Source organism: Dromaius novaehollandiae, chromosome 26 (assembly GCF_036370855.1).
Source record: "Dromaius novaehollandiae isolate bDroNov1 chromosome 26, bDroNov1.hap1, whole genome shotgun sequence".
NCBI classification, from domain to species: Eukaryota; Metazoa; Chordata; class Aves; order Casuariiformes; family Dromaiidae; genus Dromaius; species Dromaius novaehollandiae.
This window is the reverse complement of record NC_088123.1, coordinates 7635835-7656716: the sequence shown is the minus strand read 5'-3', so window position 1 is coordinate 7656716 and position 20882 is coordinate 7635835. Positions and strand designations below refer to the sequence as shown.

Sequence of the window (20882 nt, the reverse complement as noted above, 5' to 3'; positions counted from 1 at the left end):
CAGCCCATGCATGCAACCAGCCATAAATCTTGTAGGTCCTGTAATAAGCTATAATGGTTCCAGCATCTGTACTACCAGCCTATGAGTAATTGAGGTGGGACTTAGTTTGGAATTTTTCAGCATGCTAGTAGTGAAAAAGGGATCCAAATACAACAACTTTAACTTGCAAAGGGGGTTCCTAGAACCAAACACCTAGGGGAGGTCATTGCATGTTCCCCGAAAATAAACATCTGTATAAAGCTGGGTATTTAAGTTCCCTCTTTTGTCAATGGAGTGAGAGAGGCAACTTGGAGCACTGACATGAGCTCCACTCAAGTTCCTGCGAACTGCCAAGTGTTGAACTTCTATGAAAATCAGATAATTAGAGCTAAGGAGTCATTTGTGTGCAGAATTGCATAAGCTTAAAGACTATAAACAAATGATTACTTTAGGAAATGGTAGTAACAGTGGCTTAAGTTAACCAGCTGACTAGAAGCACTCAGACAAATTTTTAGGCAGTGACTGCCCTGAGAAAATTGATAACAAGCAATTGAGGGTGGCAACTTCATAACTCCATAGAAAACTGCCAAAGCTTATCTGCTGGTACACTAAGGCATGATGAAAGTCAGTTAATTAACCTGACAAGATACTGTATTAATGTTGTAACTTAAGCTTATTTTGATTTTAGCTGAAGTTGAGCCCAATTAAGTTATCTTCCAACTGAGTGTCTGCATGAGAGGTTTGCTTTGGTTTAACTGGAACAGTGGAGCTAAAATGGCAGAAAGGTCTGTATAGGGAAGATGTGCCTTTTTTTATAATCTTGGCTGTGATACAGCTATTTTTATAAAGTAACTCCTGTCCTCCCTACTGTAAACTAATTGAAACATGAAGGTGGACCAGCACGGAGGAGCTAATGCATTTCCTTATCCCAAGTCCTCTGAGCCAATTTCCCCTTTTCTTCATACAAGGGCACCTAGAAGAATCCCTGAAGCTTATTCCAAATGCCAATCTGTAACATAAGCTAAAGCAAGGTAGACTCTCTTGCTGCAGGTGCTGTCTGACCCTGAGATGCTTAGTGACCTCTGCAATATGCACAGTCTCTACAGGCATTGAGAAGGGAACCTCTGGTTAGCTGCCATATGGCCTGGTTTGTTGCCCTAGTGTGTAGCTTCCAGGCCACTGGGAGATCTAGAAATTGTTTATGCCGTGTGTGTCAAAATGACTCCTAGATTCCCCTCTCACATTCTCAGTCATCTTCACTTTCTCTGTATTGATTCTTTAGAACTGCCAAATTAAACATTTTTTACCTTGCAAGCAAAACAAAACTTACTTCTGTGCTGCTTTTTGCAGGTCTTGTGAATCACTCTGCTACTATCTCCTTAGAGCCAGTATCATTTCAATAAAATTCAAAGCAAATTCAAGTTTAAAAAGAGTCTTCATATAAACATCTGATAATGCATGCAACTTGCATAGCGCCTTTCGGCTGAGGAGTTCTGAAATCTTTAAAATGCTAAACCTCATGTTAAAAACACTGTGTAGTAGGTGAAATTGTTAATCTGCCTATATGAAAAGAGCAATTAGTGAGCAGAGCGGTTTGTCCAAAGTCAAATACCAAGTGACTGAACTGTGATCCAAAGCCCAAGGGTGTTGATTATCCATTATCCCTGATGTTTACCATAGCTGCTATATCTCAATCTTTCCAGAGCTGGGAGTAAAATCCAGAAGTTCTGACACTCTGTCCTAATCCTAAATAGGTATTAAGAACATAACTTCATGAGTAACTTCAGGCTTCATGAATTCTACTGTCATACAGGTGCACCCTGTGCCAGTACGGTATCCTCTTAGAGCACAGGAGCTTCCTTTACAATAGTACAGGGTGCTGCATTTCTCATGAGATGCGCTGTGGATCTAACCTAGTGTTTGCCTTGGGCTTTGGACCAGCATCTTAAAATACCAATCAGTTATTCAGCCAGAATCTTGAAGGTAGTTCTGAGGTAGAAAAAAAGAGGATGAAAGAAAAAACCAAGGGGGAGGTTGGTATTGTTTGAAGTAGTTAATGATTTCTACAAGAAGGTGGTTATAATATATTAACCAGGGTACGTGGTGTAGTAAATAAATCTGGATTTAGTTTCATATACTGTTGATGTAACTGTATGTTTAAGTGTTACAATTCAAATAAATATTCCACAGTTTAAACTTTTTTATTGGCAATTACATTTTGATTGCAAAGACATAATCATAGCTTCTTTCAAGCTCTGATTAATGCAAACCTAATTCTCCCTTAATAACAATTCTCCCTTAATACCAATACCAAGAGGAGTTTTAAGTTAAGAACGTAAAGATTTATTTTTGAACTTCTAGATGATTTTCAAATGCCTTCTGTTAAATCTTCATGCTGTGTGCATATAGTACGGAACAAAACTATACTGATGTATCCACACCAACTTAAGGCCAAGGCTTTACTGGTTGCTCTTATTTACAGTACAATTCCTAGCATAATGGAACTGTGAAAGCTATTTTGAATAACTTTAGTACCAAATAGTTAGACCGCGATTTAAGAGATTCCCTGGCTGCTACTTCTGTTCTTAGATACTGCTGTTATGTCAAATAAGTGTATAACAGTATTGACATTTCTATTTAACTACAGTTTCAACAAATTGCCTGGAGTGAGGAGATATTAATTTAATTTATTTCTGATTGCAGGATGCAGTTAATGTTTTTTCCATTTCGTTTCCTGTGGTGCTTTACTACACTGTAATTGTGAATATAAAATTTAAATGTGCATAGCAGTCAATGTTGCATGTTTCAGTCAAGTCCTACCTTTCATGAACATCACAAGAATTTTTTTATGGGTGTCCATGAAATGAAAAAAGGTGTAGAACTTGTATCTGATTTAAAATTTTGGTAGCTAGGCTAATGAGCCAGTTAAAGCTGGATTAATTTGCCCAGATGCAATCTAGTAGACTGTCTCCGTACAAAAATTCTGCATTAATACTGCTTTGTTTCCCCTAGTACCTAAATTTTCACCATTGCTGTTTCATTGACCTATCCGGTACTTTTTCCTTAGGAAAATAGCGTTGTATGCGCTAATGAAAGTCCAAAGGGTTTTTTTTCCTTATTTAGTGTAGTTCAAATACTTCTGCATAGTTACTGCCATATTCTCACAAGTAGCTCAGGGCAATAGTTCTAAGGAAAATGTACCACTGGTTGTACCAGTGGACCATTTTTATGGTCCAGAAAGGAAAATGTCTCACAATGAGGCACGGCATGTGCACACATATATGCATGTGGCCCAAACAAATATGTACACAGTTCTGTGCTATGACTGCAGACAGCAGGGGAACGTAGAGTTGTGCTGGGTGACTGGACTGACTGTTTAGTGCTGTTTTTGACTGGGTGGGACTGCACTAATTCCAGAGTGCTGAGAACTCAATGAAAGAGAGATAGGTGGAACTGAGCAGTGTTAAGGCTGCCATTTTGAGGTGCAAGGTCACAATAATGCTGGTGATACAAGGCTAATCATTGAGAACCATTTTCTGAATTCTGCCTGCATAAAACTTTGGGTGCATGAGTTTTAAACCTGATCCAGCTGTGGCATTTACAGGTCCTTTTTGCCAACTTAATTTTCTGACTAATTGTAGTTTAGATCAAAGGCATATTTGTCACTGATATCTACTTATGCATGGGGCTTCGATGAAATAATGGACAGAGCATGGAACAAATCAAATCTAGAAATACATACCTATTTTTCAGGAAACTTGCTCATTTTTTAATGAGGCTTGAAAGGTAGACGGGTATCATGTAATAGCTGGTGTATTTTTCAGCAATGTGAAGGGAAATATAGGAAGCTTAGTTCTCATTTAAACTGAAGCTACTTTATTACTGCTTTTACACTGTAAAGGAGATTTAGTGTTAATCACAGATCTAGTTTTATTGCTAATGTAACACCTGACCTTTAAGTTTACCAGTAAGGAAAAAATCATGAGGGATTATGGACATAAATGCAGGCAGAGTAGACAAGAATCCAGAGCAATCTGTCATTTGAGTCCTTGGTTGTCAAGCTACAATGTAGTCTATAGAAACTTGAAACTAGCCAGTTGTCCGGTGTGAATTGAGGAGGTCTTTAAAAGAAGATGGTCTAAACAGTAGAAATGTTCAGCCCTGTGGCAATCCTTTCAACTTGCTGAGAGTTAGCAAGACATGAATTGTACTGCAGCATTTAATACTCTGGAAAAGAGACAGGAAAGATCAAGTTGAAAGCTAAAGCTGGTAAAAGCAAATTTATTTCATGAAAACCCTTTGTTTGCTTCCTTGAAGATCTGCAGAAGCCTTCAATAGGATTAAGGGAAGGGCATCAAGATGAACAGACTATGGCCCATATCAGCAAAGGTTTTTGCAGATGACATCTTTCCCTCTTATGAAAAGCCTTTTATACTTTATGTTCAGATAGCTTAATATAAGGTAATAAGATGTGGACTTGGGTGAATATGTAGGAAACTAGTATAACGGGTCAAGCTAAATGTGGAAAAGAGGATATCTTGAGGCTGGAAGGATTTTTGAAGTATTATGCTCTGCTTTAGGGAAGAGTCCTTATTCTAATATTGCTAACTCTGACATTTGGTGTTTCCTCTACTCTTTCCCTATAACATAAGGGATATCTCTTCAGTTTGCAGGAAATAGTGTAAAAGTCTGAACTCTAATAGCTGTAACAGCACAATAAAGAAAACTATTCTTGTAACTTTTTAAAAATCTTAAGCATCTGCCTGCTCACCCAGATGGGCAATTTCTTCAGTGTACACAGTAGCAACTAACTACTGCTGGAAAGGGAGGAGTCTGAGTAGAGCAGGGTGAAAAGCCGTTTTCCTCTACTGGAAGGCTTTCAGATTTTAGTATTTTCTCATTCTGTCAGAAAGAAACATAGATGCAGTGTTTTATCTCCTTCTAGTAAAGAGCAAAACTGAAGCAATACTGTTTAGAGATGTTAGGGAACCTGCCTGAAATCCCTGTTTCAATGTATGTTGCTATAAAAACATGCTGAGGAATAGCTTATTTCAGGTCTTAAACTGTAAGCTCTTCTGGGCAGAGAATCAAGTTTCATTTATTTTGTAAAGCCCGGATGTACATTCATGTGAAGATGAGTACCAACTGTTTAAAAGTGGGTAACCTCAAGACCCTGCCAGTGATAACAGGCAGGCTGATGGAGATTTTTGACAAAAGAAGGTATGCTAAGATTTTAATACCTGTAGAATGAGCAGGATTTTCAATGTATGAAGTATGGCATGAAACAAAGCGCAAATCAGGTAGCGCATCCACAGCAATAAGATCCTCAAAATATGTTCCTGGACTGTATTTTTCAGATCTTAGTGTTCTGTACCTAGCTGTCATAAAAATATTTACAGCCTTAAAGTGACACCTGAATTGCTTCCTATTTGGCCCTGATAAAGGAACAGTTATTTTGCTTTTCCCCCTTTTCTTTTAGTGTCAAGATTTAGTCACAGATTCTTAAACACAGCTTGCAACCAAACATTATTTATGCTTCTTTTCCTAGCTGTATCCAATAACTGCTAATTAAGTCTTTTGTAGCCTGACTCTGAACTAATTAGGGTTAATTGAGCCTGCTTGTGTGTTAGGTACTCTAGCACTTGTCCTGGTAATCAGGGGTTTTGAGTGCATTGAATATTTTGTGATTAGATAGCCTAAAATCATGTTCTCTCCTGGTTTTTTTGCTTCTCATGGCATCTGATTCCTCTGATGGTAACATGAATATTCTTTTCTTGCTGCTGTATTTTGCATGTGGGAAGAAGATTACTGGTCACTACAGTTGACTTTTTTGTTAGGCTGCTTGGTTGCAATAAAGACCACATAGTGATAGGTTCAGATTTTCATGGGTATTCAGTTACATCTTGAAAGTTGCTGAGATGCCAGTCTCTACTTTTTAAGATTAATTGGAAAAACCATCTTATGTATAGCATTGCACAATGCCACAGGCTGGCATTGATTAACTACCTTGGAAGGAAAAATATCAGCACCTGAATGATGACATCACTTGCTGCAGTGTCATGATGTTTTTTCCCTTGAAGGATTCTCATCCAAGTTCTTGATCCAGTCTCTCCATCCTTAGCTCTGGGGTTGTTGCCATATTAGACACAAAGCAGTCAGTCAGGTCACAGTTCCTCTGCTCTTGGTGTTTTCTGTCACTGACCTATGAGATTCTAATCAGGCTCTCAAAGATGCTTTTTTAATAAGGTGTGGCTGGCACTGTGTTATACCTTATATATACTACTGCTGCAGTGCATATTTAGCTCATACAAATACTGTGCCTTTGGAAACAGTGTAATATCAGCTATGGGAAATCTCATGTTTTCCTAAGTGTGTAGTGTAACAAGTACAGATGTGACAATTGAGGCAATGAATGTTTGGATTCAAGTGTGTCATATGCTATCAGGATTTTTCAAGTTTTTGTCTGTTGCATTAGCACCAGCAGCGGGCTCCCTCAACTACATTAGTGAAATTTTGTCAGTTACAGATGCATTAGATTTCAAACTTGCTGTCTTAGAATGAGTGCACATAGAACATACTGTAGTAGCCTATTAAGCAGCAAGCTGTATATAAATATTCTTTGGTCTTTGTTACTTACATAAATTTAGTATAAGACAAATCCTTTTACTATCACTTCAGTATTATGATACAGTTGCAGATACAGGATACAGCTTTTGAATTAGAAAAACACCTATTCTTTTTCTCTGTTCCTTTTTCCTGGTAGAATTGAAAATATTTTTTCTCTCCTTAAATCTGCAACTACATCCTTAACTAAAAGGGTTGCATGTGCATTACTCTTTCTGACACTGTCTTAGCTTAAGGCTTCTCAGCTGTGGGTTCTGAGCGTGGTTTGCCGATGATTTGTATATGCCAGGGCATAAATGCTGATTCCAAGTGTTGTACTGATCGGAAAATAGTAGAGGTGAGTTAGCAAGAGATGGGAATGGAAGTAGTGTTTGTTTTTAGATGTTTGGACTTTGAATTCAGTCACCATCCACTCTGTCATTAATTGACACTTATATCCAGGGATGTGCTTTAAGATGCCATGTGTCTAAGGTGCAGAAGTGGAATAAACTTTTTCTGACAGTTCAAAATAATAGCCATGTGTTTATATTACGCATCCACTGTGGGGATTTGTAGTTACTCTGCATATATACTTTGTATGCTTGTTAGATACAGTGTTATTATAAACCCAGTATGCAAATAAAGCCACAGCATACGGGACTAGTTTCAATACCACAGTGATAGAGCCAGGAGTCTTGCCTGCCAGTCTATAATCGGAGTCAGAACTTGCTGTCACTTTCAAGGATATTCTTTCAACCTCTGGAACCCCTGAATCATTTGAAACTCACCCATTGCTATTTTAATGCTATTTATAGGCCTTAAATGATGCCTAATATCACAGCTTGTTACCTGAAGCCTGGTATTGCTGCATCTGGTGTCAAATAAGAAAGTTATTTTCTGCAGAAAGCATTATAATTACCACTTCAGCTGTATGAAGTGTCTAAGGAAAAAAAAACCCCACCTAATTACTTTCATTGCCATTCTGGACCCATCTTTATCAACTTCTCTGCTTACAATATGTGTGTTCACAATAGAAATCAAGAATTTGGAGCCCACAGAAGTAGATGTAATGCTAGTGAGAGTTCTGCTCATCCTAGTGTTACCGCACAGAAGGCAATTTGCTAACTAAGTACTAGACAGAGTATGAAGTATCTGAAGAAACAGTTTGTTTAAGAAATGGACAGTTATGGGCAGTTCTGCAAGATTTTTACTGGTTTAATTGTGGCTAAGAATTATTAGTTAGTAACTCCAGCCATGTAATAAGATTGATTTGTATTTAGGAAGTACCTGGCCTTGTATGAAATGAACCAGGTATTTCCAGAATGGCGTGTATCACTACCTGGAAGTTGCATCTTTTGCACAGTACAAAAGTCTGTAAAGGCCTTTGTGCAGGGGTAAGGAGAATGGTCATGTATTTTTAGGGGAGAATGAAGCTGAACTTGCCCAGAGTGAAAAGGTTTTATCATTTTGAACAGGAGGACAAAGGGGAAAATATCCTAAAATATTTGTGCCCTACTATAGCTATAACAAATCATTGCTTGCAAGTGGCTAGTTAACTAGTTAAATTTATGCAAAAACTAATGCAAATGATCTTGGATCTTGTCTTTGTGGGGTCCTTAAAGCAAAAACAAAATAAACTTATTAAGGAGCAGCAAAATTGCTCTTGATGTTAATGTGCAGCCATTTGGTGCAGTAGGATGCTTTATAAAATAGGCTTTAGCCTTCACAGCATGTCCAATTTCTCTACTCTTAAAAAGAATACAGCTGCTAAAGGTCAGGAACTATATCAGAACCAAATATGTGCTAGAGACAAATGTGCTCTTTTTCAGCAACATTGTTCTCAAATTGGGACAAAGCATAAGATATTTGGTCTTCTCAATTACTGGAGGAAAAAAAATCTCTAGAAACTGAAAAATACTTTCCACTTCTCTAGAGCCTTTTACACCAAAGCCCCAGTGTTTTACAGGGTCGACTTAGCTCAGTCATAGAGATGAGAATAATAACTACTTCACAAATGGTGAACTGCATGATTTGTGCAGGCAAAACTCATGTTTCAAAAGCAGAGTCTACGCTAAGGACACATCCTGTTTATAGATGTGGAACGCATGTATCCCAGCCTGGATTTTCAGAGATCATAAGCACTCATGTTTTGCTGCAGAGTTAGTCAGTGTATTAAAGCTAAAGCTGGGCTTATCCCCTATAATCAAAACTTTAAAAAGGGATAAGGGGCTAAATCTTTCTAGTAATGGAAAGCAGGTGCAGCAGAAGTGTTTCCCCTCTGCTGTAAACATACAAGTAAGTACTTAATATAGACATTCATCTGAAATCTGCAATGTAAAAAATTATTGTTTTTTTTGAAAATATAAGCTACCAGGAGCTAGATAAGTGGTAAGCTCTGATTATTGTGGTTAGTACCACCAGCTGGCTAGCAGAAATTCCCACAGGTGGCTGAAACACCCTGTTCATTTAGTTGTTTAACATTCCTTTACATTCTTTTTGCTCATCTTGCTGTTTTTCATCCATTTTGGTCCATCTTGCCTATTTAATTATGCTTACCTGGTTTGCAGCTTTTGGCTTTTTTAATCCAGGAAAAAAAGAGTGCTTGGGAATTGGAGTGATGAAAAAAAAATAGAAATGTGCTCCACTCAGAGTTACTCACAGCTTCTGCTCTAACAATCAGGAACCTAGTCAGAAAGCTGTTGCACATAAAAGTGAAAGTGTATGCAGGACACATTCTCCCCATGTACACTTTCATTAAAAAGACTTTAAGCATTGAAGCTATTTAGATTAGCTACTCTGGTTTCCTCCTAAAATATGTTCACCCTCCTCACCCTGTGGGAGTAGAAGAAAATCAGTTATTGCACAGGTAGTTTTTACGGAAAGTCTTATTTAAATAAGGTTCTAAAACAAAATCCCAGAGAAGTAGAATTGCTAGATCTGCATTAAATCACCCAGAGACATGGTTTTATTTCTGTGTCACAGCAGAAAGTGCTGCATCAGTAGGAATTCATGTGGAGGAAAACTAAGCATGTTCCACTTACTTGTGTTCAATATTTCCAGGACATTTAATTATTTTTCTGATTAATTCATTTAACATTACAGTAGTCAAGGACTGCAGCCTATTCAGCACTACGAAGTTTGCTACCTACATGCACCTCCAGCTCTTCTGAGTTAAAGGCACCTTATGTTTTTTACCTGCAGCTATTGTAAATGAATTACTACTTCTTTTCTAAGCTACCTTCGTTACCCTGAAGAAATGTACAGGAACACACTGGAGCTAAGACTTGTGACATCTGTTTTTGATTTTAATATACTTCATGTTTTCAAGGATAAAAACATTGGGGAGGAGGTCAATTAAAACAAGAGTAAGGCATTAGATTAAGTACTTGGAAACTCTTCAGCTAAGCAGTGTACGTATTCAATGCAGGAAATAATAAGATGATATTTTTTGTTTACTGTGAATTTCTGTGATTGTAATACAGGCTAAAAGGTATCCAATTAATACACAGGCACTGAAGTTCACAAGTTGGCTAACCTGATGTGCTGGCAGTCATCTAGAAAGTTAAGCAACTGAAGGACTCATTGTGGGGCAGGCTGGCTTTCTGCTTGCTGATTGTAGTCTCCTGTGTACTAAAACTTTAGCTGCTCTTGTCTCAAAAGAATTAATAGACAACAATGAAGAACATGGAGATCACTTTCTAATGTTTCTCTTCTGCTCTGGTCTGAAATGCATTGAAAGGGGGGTAATGAGAAACACTGCACTGGTATGTCCCCTAGTTATGACTCTTCTGGACTTTGTTCTCCAGGGCTCTGAGACAGCTCTTTGTGTAAGCAATAAATTCTACAGCACAAAAGCAGAGGGAAGATGAGAAAAAAATCATTCACCTAATTACATATATTAAGAGTAACTGAGTGAGCTATACATCTGTGTTCTGACAACACAGCCACAAACACTACCAAATAAAAACCTGCATCTCTTGCAGGATAACCAGCAGGTGTGACTGTTCCAAGATAAGCCTGATGGGGCCTTCAAATGGCTGTATATGTCACATTAACAGTGTAATACCCAAATGATGTCAAGAGGCCTTACTACAAACAAGACACTGACATTTCCAATTTTGTACTGTTTTACAGTTGCTATAAATCACAAGATATATCACTGAGCTGTGTCCTCTTTCCAAAGCTCCTCTAAAACCAAACCCACTTCTGTTCTGCAGTCATTACTGCTGTTAATTCCGTAACATGCTGTGCAACAGGATGCACAGAAGATGCTGGACAAAAATCAAAAAGTTGTAATGATCTCTTCCTATCAAGCTGAGAGCATTTTAGAAATGGGGAAATATTTTAAGTGAGAACATGGAAATTGGAAGTGGCTGTGTTAGAGAAGACTGCAAAGGCAGCTTGCATAGCAGTGCTAAATGATGTTCACTCCATGTCTGGTAAAGCAGTGTGTCAAAGCACAAAAAACCCGTAGAGTAGCTTTAAGTCTACTGGAGCTTCATCAAAGAAAGTGCAGCTGTCCACTTAAATCTCTGATGCTGGGCTCTCATACTTTCTTCTTTCTTGAGATCCATATTAGTGACATAAAGATCACTTATTCTGAAAATGAACTGTTTGCTTTGGCTCCTTTTACAGGAGAATATCAGGAGGTCATACATGCAATTTTTGGCACAGATCTAGATTTAAAACTTCTGAATTGATTTTTGCTGTGCTAGCCAAGAGTTTTGTGGCAAGGAATATGTATCCTTCTCAAATAATAATGCTAATTATAATTTTTTATCAGTATTGTAAAACTTAAAGCAAAATTCTTCATCTTTAAAATGGTAGTAATATCTAGCTGTATGGTGCTTATTGTATTTCAAAGAGGTTTCATAAGTCCATGTCACAACTGAGGCACAAGCAGAGGGAGAGCTAAGACCAAAGTAAATTAGCAAGCCAGTACAAGCCTGAGAACCAAATTTGAATCTTTTAAAGGCTGTTCAAGTACCACAATTATGCCTGCATAATTTGTATTTATATTTATCACTTATTGCATGACTTACAAGTGAAAAATCTGAAGATCTTTACCCGAGTGTCTCCTGCTTTAGAGGAAAACAACATGCTCACACTGGGACCAGCTCTTAAGGAATATATCTTCTCCTTTTGAAGTGGAATGTTCGGTCTGTTCGAGTAGTGGACAGCTTGTTACCAGATTATGTTCCAGAAATGCTCTTGACCATCTGTCAGTCGAGGGTGCTAGACTGGTGGAGAAGGCCTTAGCATTGTTGCTGTCATGAAGTTTAGTAAATGTTCCTTTGCTTTTATTAGATCAGATGATAAACTGTCAGAGATTGACAGCTTCAATAATCAGTATTAAAAAGGTGTTAGGAGTCACCAGTTTTGGGCAAACATCTGTCTGTTGGTGAGTGGAAGGCAGGGTTTCCTTATCTGACTGCTTTGGATTTGGAGTTCTCAGATAGTGTGGTCTGTGATGCAAGGACGTATGTGGCACAAGTAACTAGCCAGAAAGACTTGCTGATCATTCTGCTGAAAAAGTGAGATATGAGGGGCTAGGAACAACCTCCAAATACTAATGCATTCTCTCTTCCTGATAGTGGACAGTAACATGTATTTGACAGAAATGAAAAGAAAACATTATAATAGACTATTTTAGAATAATCAGCACCTTAGTGTCCTGATCTCTACCAGTTTGTAAGTACTTTCTGCCTTAAAGCCTGAAGGTTTTGGGTGTTGATTCCTAATACTGTGTCATGCTGTGTTGCACGTGCAGATGTGCAGCCCTTCTTTAAGTGATCCTAGCATGAACTGTGTGATTTCTTCCATCCTGAATAGCAGATTGTTCTGTGCAAATTTTTTTTAAATCTTGAAAAGATTTTCCTCTCCACCTGCATTTTGAGAGAATAAAAAGGAGACTGAATAAGGTTAACTTTGTCATATAACATGTCACTTCCCTCATTCCCTTGCTACCTTTTTTTATCTGCTCTCTGAAATAACCAATTATACTTTTGTTAATCTTTTCTCATAAAGAAGTGTTTTAAGGAGTCATGTCACTTATATATCACAAGTCTCTGGATATCTGTTGTTTTAATAGCTCAGCTAAAGATAGTTTGTAGCAGTGTTACAGACATCTTGCTTTAACAGCTATCTTATTCTCATTTTAAGTTCTTACACTGTTTTATCCAGAAATAACAAAAGTGCTGTACTGAATCAGTCCAGATGAAAGCTCTAAGCAGTCTGATATTTTAGCCTCAACCCTATGTACAATATACAGTGTACGTGTAGCTATTCTTCTGCCAGTATACCTTCATAGCTTCGTAGTGCATTTGACTGGACTTTAAAGGTATTATATTTAAATAGCTTTTGATAGAGCTACTGTGCTCCATTAGTCTGTGTAATCTCCTTACAAACTACTTTACAGTTCTGGCCACACAATAACTCAAGGTGTTGAATTCCATGGTTTACTTGTGCTCGGAAAAAATACTCCGCTGCTACTCAAAAATGAAACAGGGACTGCAGCCTGTAAGTGTTATACACCTTGCAGTGAAGCTTATTGTGCTGTTTGGGCTTCAGGCATATTGTGTGGAATTCCTAAAGAGTATGACTTTTCCTGAAGCAAACCTTGAACATTTTGAAGCAAAAACCAACACTCCAGTGTTAGAACACTGAAGAGCTTGTTGTGCCACTACAGTAGACAAAGCTTGCTACCTGCAATCAGTTCACTTTCCATAGTTAAGTATACTCCTAGAAACAGAGTCTATTTCCCCCCCTGCCCCCATCTCAAATGCTCAGATTGATCCAAGGAGAGAAACACCAAGGGCTATCTGGATGGTAACTGTCTTAACTAGAACGGTGTCCTGCCCAGAGCTTTTTCTTTTTCTCTGTACCTTTTAAATGTTGGCTATATTTGGCAAATGAGAGCAATCACACAAAGCTCTCAAATTCTCAGTAGTTCCTTTTGAGGATGGGAAAGGGGGGAGGAGGAGAAGGAAAATAGAAGTTAGTTTAGTGTATTCCATGAACAAATGCAACATCTGTTAGCCCAGTGACTAAAGTGAAACATTCTGCTTCTCTAATTTGGACTGAATTGATCAGTTAAAAACTTGTTCCTCTTAATCAGCCTCTCCTGTGTCCTCTCCAGACTGGGATCGTCTTAGCTACAAAGCATGCTGGTTTGCATGTGTATTCTGATGTGCATTGAGGTCATTTGGGAGATGAAAGGAACCCTCAGGTTTTAACTGCCACCATCCCCCCCTAGAATGCTGGGTACAACCCTAGAAACAGACACACACTCTCCCCCTCCCCCTTTTTTTTTTCCTTCTGGTGCAAAAAGGAAGAGGATAATAGGCAACTGACTTCATTAATATTAAAGTTCTTGTAAACAGTTTTGTAGGCTTTTTTGAAAGGATAGGGTCTGAGAATGAGTTTGTAGTGGCTACCAGATTGTTTCTCCATTGAAATAAAAACTCTACCTGGATGTAGATAATTACTACAAAACACTGCCAACCCTAGAAGTTCCTCTCTAGACCAATTCCATGGAGTTTGAAATTTATGTCTATAACTTACTTTCAGTGGAACTGTCATCATGGCCACAACTCAGACATGCAACTTGGGGTTAAATTTGGCTTCAGTCAGAGATGTGATTGCCATGTCTGTAAAAGAAATGTGATACTTCCAGGAGCTTCTCTGTACTCAACAACTGCTTGAGCCTTTTCCTCATTTTTGTTCTTTTTTGCTGCTATTTATTCTATACAGTGGAATTGTAAAATACTAACCTACTGGGTTTTGGGGGTATCATTTTAGTATCATTTTGTACTCATATCTGCATTTGTACAAGGTTCATAGCAATAGAAGATCATTTCTGTTGAAATGTCTTGTAGAGGAGGCTGGCTGCTATCTAAGAAGCTGTTCCTCTTATTTCCTGCTCAGACCAGCAGCAAAAGCATGCAAAACGTTGCAGCCGGGCATTTCCAGTAGCCTTCCCTTTAAGGAATATTTCAATATTAATATTTTCCTAGAGGTTTTCTGTTTTGTTTTAATGATCTACACACATTTGTTTTCTCTCACTTTTGTTAACGAGAATTCCTGACATAAGAAGCAAAAAATGTAGGGCAGAGGATACACAGGTAGATACTTTCCTTAAACAAATCCCATGGCATTTTCAGCTTATATAGACTTCAATGCCATTATGATCATCTAATGTAACCTTTGAGAAACACAGGACAAATCTTTCTCAGAAATTCCAATATAGAACTCCTTGGGTTCAAGCATGCTGCTCTTGCATGCATATTTTTTGTATACCTTGTTACGGTACTTTGTTACAAGGTATTTGTATTTTTGTGCTCAGTCTTTCTGCTGAGTCCACTTGTAGTCATAAATTGGCTTGCATTTTGGCTTAAATCTGAAGAGAGCCAAAAGCTATTTTAGAAAGTACTTAAATCTCTGGTTACAAGAACAGAGGTATGAATCAAATATGGCTGTAATATACTGTATATTAGACTTAAAGAGGGGAAAAAAATCAGTTCTGTAAAAGTCTTGAGCATTGGTTGAAAGCTGGATCAGGCCTACTGCATAAAGGTGTGGAGACTTTTTTGAAATCACAGGAACATCTTTCAGCTCACTCTTATATACCAAAAACATTTACTTCCTCTTCTTAGATAGACAACACACTTGCTTGCACATACCCTGTTTTATACCAAGCAAATAAAGACAAACATGTCCACTATGTCCTTAACCAGTAATAGTCAAAGTGACAGGGTTATGGGGAATTTGCATTCTATTGGTTGCTCTTATCTCCCATTCTGCTTTCTGTTGCTTTACTGGAGTTCATCTTGCTGCTGCTTGCTCCTATGTGAGAATCCATTTGGAGAAGACTGACAAGGATAGTATATTACTGATAAACCTTGAGAGAATGTTAGGAATCATCATTCTGGCTGTTCAATGTCAATGAGCAAAAACTGAGTTGTCAAGTCCTTTTGCTATTTCACAGTGTAAAGCTGTCACTTCATTAGTCAAATGAATGTGTTACCGCAAGACTCAGCATCAGTAGTGTTCATCCCTGTCCTCAATTTCTTGCAATAAAACTACAGTTTGACAATCCTGCCTTATGTGTTTGCAACTATTTTGCAATGAAACTTGTTTCCTGATGATGCAGTTGATTAATCAGATTGGCAAGGATTTGAATGTGTATCTTGGAAAGCACAACTGAAGGCAGATGAATAAGATGGTCAGGTGGGAGAGTTACAGGGGAAAAAACACTTTAGGACAGAGAATCTTGACTGCACCTATGAAGTACTACTGGCTTTGTATGTAGGAATATGAGTGGGATATTTTGGAAATATAATGGCATAGTAAGGGGATGAGGTTGTATTTCATTAGGTACAGAACTTCCGATACATGGATTTTTGTCTGTCCGTTTCCTTACCTGTAATTATGGTGGTAATGTTATTTACTGTCCTCTGAATGCTTCACAACTTACAGGTGAAAGTACAAATTTTTTCAGCCATTCACATCTTAATTCTGTTCAAACTTAGCACTGTGGAGAGGAGCATACTTATTAATTTAAGGATCAAAGAGAAGATTTGCTTAGGCATTGGTTTAAAAATGGCCACCAGTCTGGAGGAGAAATATATCGGTAGGGAGCATTTAAATTTTTTTGCTGAAGTCAAAATTTGACTTAAACATGATGAGGAAAGAATGAAAACATAGTATGAATATACTTTCATGCTTTTGGATCACTTTTTGGTCTTTCAAGCCAATATTCTCTATCCATCCCTCAAGCTAAAACAAATAAATAATGTAAGTGTTAGGTTGAATTTTGTTCTTGTTGACACACAAGCCTGGAGGGACTTCACTGAGGTTAATGAACAGTGCAAATGAGAGAGAAGGTCTGATAGTAAAATGTAGTATCTAATCAAATTCTGTTCAAATGTTTTGAAATAATCTAAATAAAGATGGAGTATGTCCAAGGTATCCCAAAACATACACAAATAGCAATATCGATGCAAACTTTATGGCTTAGCCTAAACTATGGGACTGATGCATCTCCATTCCCTATACCATTAGGGAAGTTTAGATCCTCCCTGCAAGTTTGTTTGCTGCAGACCAAAATAAAAAATAAGCTGCTGGAGTAATATGTAATAGAGCTGTCACAGGATATGTCTACGTGGTGGTTCACACGGAGCCACCAGAAGGTTTGTAGTTGTGTTAGCACATCATTAGCTCTGTGAACCTCATCAGAACAAGCCTACAATTGCTCAGTGTATGGGAGTGCAAGCTATCATCTGTCTAAAAAGCATTAAAGACAACCTCAAATGAAATGATTTTTTTCCCACAACATAGCATGTCACTTACAAAACTGTTAGCATCCAGTGAATGAGAGGTGACAAAGTACTGTAGCATTGTCTAATTTATGCCAATCTCAAACAATCAGAATTCAGAATGGCTCATACTATAAGCAGTAGCTTTTGCAGTACTGATGGATGACCACCTTCTGGCTATGGAGGGAGATCAGCCAGCTGGACAGGACTGGGAAGCCTCTTGTGTCAAAGTCAATAAATAAGAAAGGTTTACTGGAGAGTAGTCATTTGAGTCCACTCAGTTCCAACATAGTTGTAGAGCACCTTCTTGAAAGGAACTATGAAGCATGTGTTGTGGGAGAGCGAACAGAGGAAGACATACTGAAGGCAAATATTCATCTCTTCATTCTGATGATACAATCCAGTGAGCCAGGAGATGCACCACAGTCTGCTTTCTGTCTAGAGCGAAAATTTTTTTCAGTGGCCATTAAGTATATTCAGTCTAAAGTTGACAGAGAGGGAAACAAGGCCATGCAGATAAAATGAACTGTCCAAGCCAGATCAGCAGCAGAGCTAGTAATAGAAGGCAGTCCATAGATGCCAGACAGAAAAGAGAGCAGGAGAGCTAGGTAACACTGCCTCAGCTCTTCTTAGTGTATGTTTTGTAAGGACAAGTGAAGTTCGTATTGTATCTCTCACATTACATTTTCTTTAGTGTAGGCTACTAACAATAATCAGGAGATCAATCTGCATTCAAAGTTATTAATTTTATTCTCCTTTGGATGCTTCTAGACTCTGGCTCCGTGTTCCTCCACAGCTTTTGATCATGTCCTGCTGAAGTAATTCCTTGCCCTGTACAACAGATTCCTTTATCATGATACCATGAAAGAGGAAAGAAGAGCTCGAAGCCATGTGCATTTAGGCACGTCACTTCTTATCAGTTCTGCTGTGTTATAGCCACAGTGAAGTCAGTACATTAATAATTTTTCATGCAGTTACAGAATCAAAATATAAAGCCATGCTTTGATCAAAAATAGGTAAGAACACAAAAGCATGAAGTATTCTGCTCAGTCAATTAACAGACCATAGTGAAACACTCAGCATTATAACTGGACCAAAATTGCAGTAGTCTAGAGGAGCAGTTTCAAGAGTTCTATGACAGATTCTAAATGATTCTAGAATATCCTGTACAAACTCTTTATAGGGATTTGCATCTTTGTCCATTGAGAAAAGTGTCTTTAACTCAAGACAAAAGGCTTGGTTTTAGGATTACTAAGTTCTAAAATTGTTTAATTTGAATTTAATACTGTTGGTTCCCACGACTCCACCTCTCTAGCTCTTTTTGCAGTTGTGTCCTGAATAACGTTTAGACAGTCACCTCTGGGAACATTAGTAACCCGTTTTTATTTCTGTGCTTATATGCCAGCTGGTACAATGGAATCTTTGTTACTGAGCCTCCTAAGCAAATAGATTATAGTAAGGAAAATTTGCATTCTAACCCTCGCTGTGTAGTCCGCGTCGATCCTTTAAACTTGATTTATTAGTCTTTGGAAAATGGGCAATAATGCTTAGCTATCTTAAACAGCTGCTTTGTAGTTCAGTGTTTACAAAGTTACCTGAGATTCCATGGTGAAAATTGATGTAAATGAAAAATATTATTTTTAATAATAAGGAACTGAGTTAGAAGCACTCAATTCTGGAGAAGGATTTGAAGCTGAAGTGTGAAGTGGTGCAGGAGGAACGCTTACAAAATGCTGAGCAGAGCTACTAGGAGTGAAAACTGCAATGCAAGTACAATTCAAGGCTGCTTGCAAAGCAGGTAATGAGTAAAAACTTATGGTGCAGCTAGAACTCAAAGTTTATAAACTGCAGTTCATAAAAGGCACCTAAGCTGCAGTTTATTAATGACTCTTAACAAGAAACAGGCAAGACAGTTCTTACTGTTGGTAACAAAGAAGCAAAAAAGAGACATTAAGCGTTTAGTTTATAAAATAAATTTCTTACACTCTTGTCTTTATTGGTAAAAAATAAAAGTTTCTTTTTCTTCTGAAAATTCATTTTTTTCACACTTTGAAGTATAAGAAAATGTATTTTTCCTAGGGTAAGACTACAAAGATTTACTAAATTTGATATGGAGAGCTGTATTCTGTGGCAAGAAGTCACACTTCAATCTGCATTAATTTTAAGAATGTCTGAAACAGCGCATTTGAGATTCTATTGCAGGTCTCCTTAAAATCTGCTATCAGCGGAAGTAAATCATGTCAATAGCATCTGTGCAGTAACTTTCAGAAGAATCATTACAGTCTTAGACTCTGGTGATCAGATGGAAGAAAATATGCTTGACCAAAGCAAGTATCATTCTTTTCCCTTTTTGGCAAATATGTATGATTGAAGAACTCTGTAGTGAAAATATTTTGCATTAGAATGCCCCCCCCCCATCTTAGTTTATCTCTCTGTTAGTACAAAATTGTTACCCACTGGTACTGAGCTAGTCTGCTCCAAGCTTGAGCATAGTGCTGCAGAGAGAGGATGCTGTAGAAGCCTGTCCTCTAGAACAGTGCAAAGAAGTTTGTTAACAGACCATAAAACCAGCTACATTTGCTTGTCTGTTTTCCAGGGTACCTGTGCATTGTTTGATTTTACTAATTGCATATATGGAAACTCCTCCTCCTCCTCTTGTATGTGTTAAGAGTACGCATGGGTGCAAGGCAGTGGAGACTATTTCATTTCAACTGGGATTGCAAGGTCTTCCCTAAGAGGTTAATTTTGTTTTGTTTTCTCTTCTCTCCCTGTGGAAACTCCTGAAGGAAAAGGCATGACCACACACAAGAGCTGCCAGCTCTGAGCAGCAAAGTGCCTGCAACTGATTGAGTGCAGCCCCAGGAGAGGGATGTGTAACTGGGTGTGAGCACTTCAGGGGAAAATCTGCAGACTGTGGGAGGGCTCTGGCTGTTTTGTAGAGATTTCTTTCAGAATAGAGATCTGGTATAGGCAGGAAATACTACGTGATATGAGATATATTAGCTTGTAGCTGAGATACATAATATTAGTTCTCTATTTATATTGTTCTGTTAATGAGCAGTCTATGATAGAGAGAGTGTTCCTACTTCTGGGTCTGCTGTGATATCAAAGGGCAGATTTCCAGCTATAATCTCTACATGTATATTTGGCTCGCCTCTTTAGGCAGATACCATAAGTAATTATATTAGAGAGAAAATACAATATAAATAGACAAAAAGTATCAGTTTGATCACATTTTAATTCAGTGTTTTTAGTTCTGTCAATATTGCTAGGCACTGTCTGAGGAAACAGTCTGATAATTACTGGAGTGAAAGATAGGGCAAAGCTTGCATTTTTAGGAAGCATCAAAACAGGAATATTCTAATTTTTCTACAAAAGAACATTCTTAATATTTTTGCATGGACATTGCCTTGTTGTTGTTGCAAATACTATGCCACATTAAAAGTACTGTATTAGGAAATATTTCCTGCTGGTGGGGGATACACCGTGTACTCTATACAGTTTCTTAGAGTTAAAAGAGAAAATGTTTTATGAGACCAGGGAGATTGATGGCTCAAAGACTGGTAATCTGTAGTATCTAATTAGTCACTCGAGTCAAATTGTATTTAGCAAGCATGACACAATTGCCTTACAATAGAAACACAAAGGGAATTCAGTTTTTATTATTATACTGAAGGTCAGTAGCTCAACTCATACACAGGAAATACAGCAGCTTCTTTGGAAATTGAGGTGGGAGTTCTCAAATAGTTCCTCAGTATTAGTTGCATTATTTAGCAGCAGATTTGTTTTGTGGATGTCATTTCTTCCCATTTGTGATCCTACAATTTCATCAGATAGCGAAGTAACTTATAGGAGAATATTTTATTCTTGTCTGTCTAAAGTTAAATAAAACCACTGGCACCAAAGGGGGAGAGCAAATACCTTACAACCTGCAAGGGTTTTGTGTGCTGTTAATATGACCTGGGAGTCTCCTTTTTTGAAGAT

At 37.9% G+C, this 20882-nt stretch overlaps 1 long non-coding RNA gene across 3 annotated transcripts in view; it reads left to right on the top strand.

The window, feature by feature from the left end:
* Positions 1–20882, top strand: part of LOC112996711 (uncharacterized) — a 178170-nt gene that overhangs the window by 35435 nt on the left and 121853 nt on the right. The gene's annotated exons all lie outside the window — the stretch shown is intronic.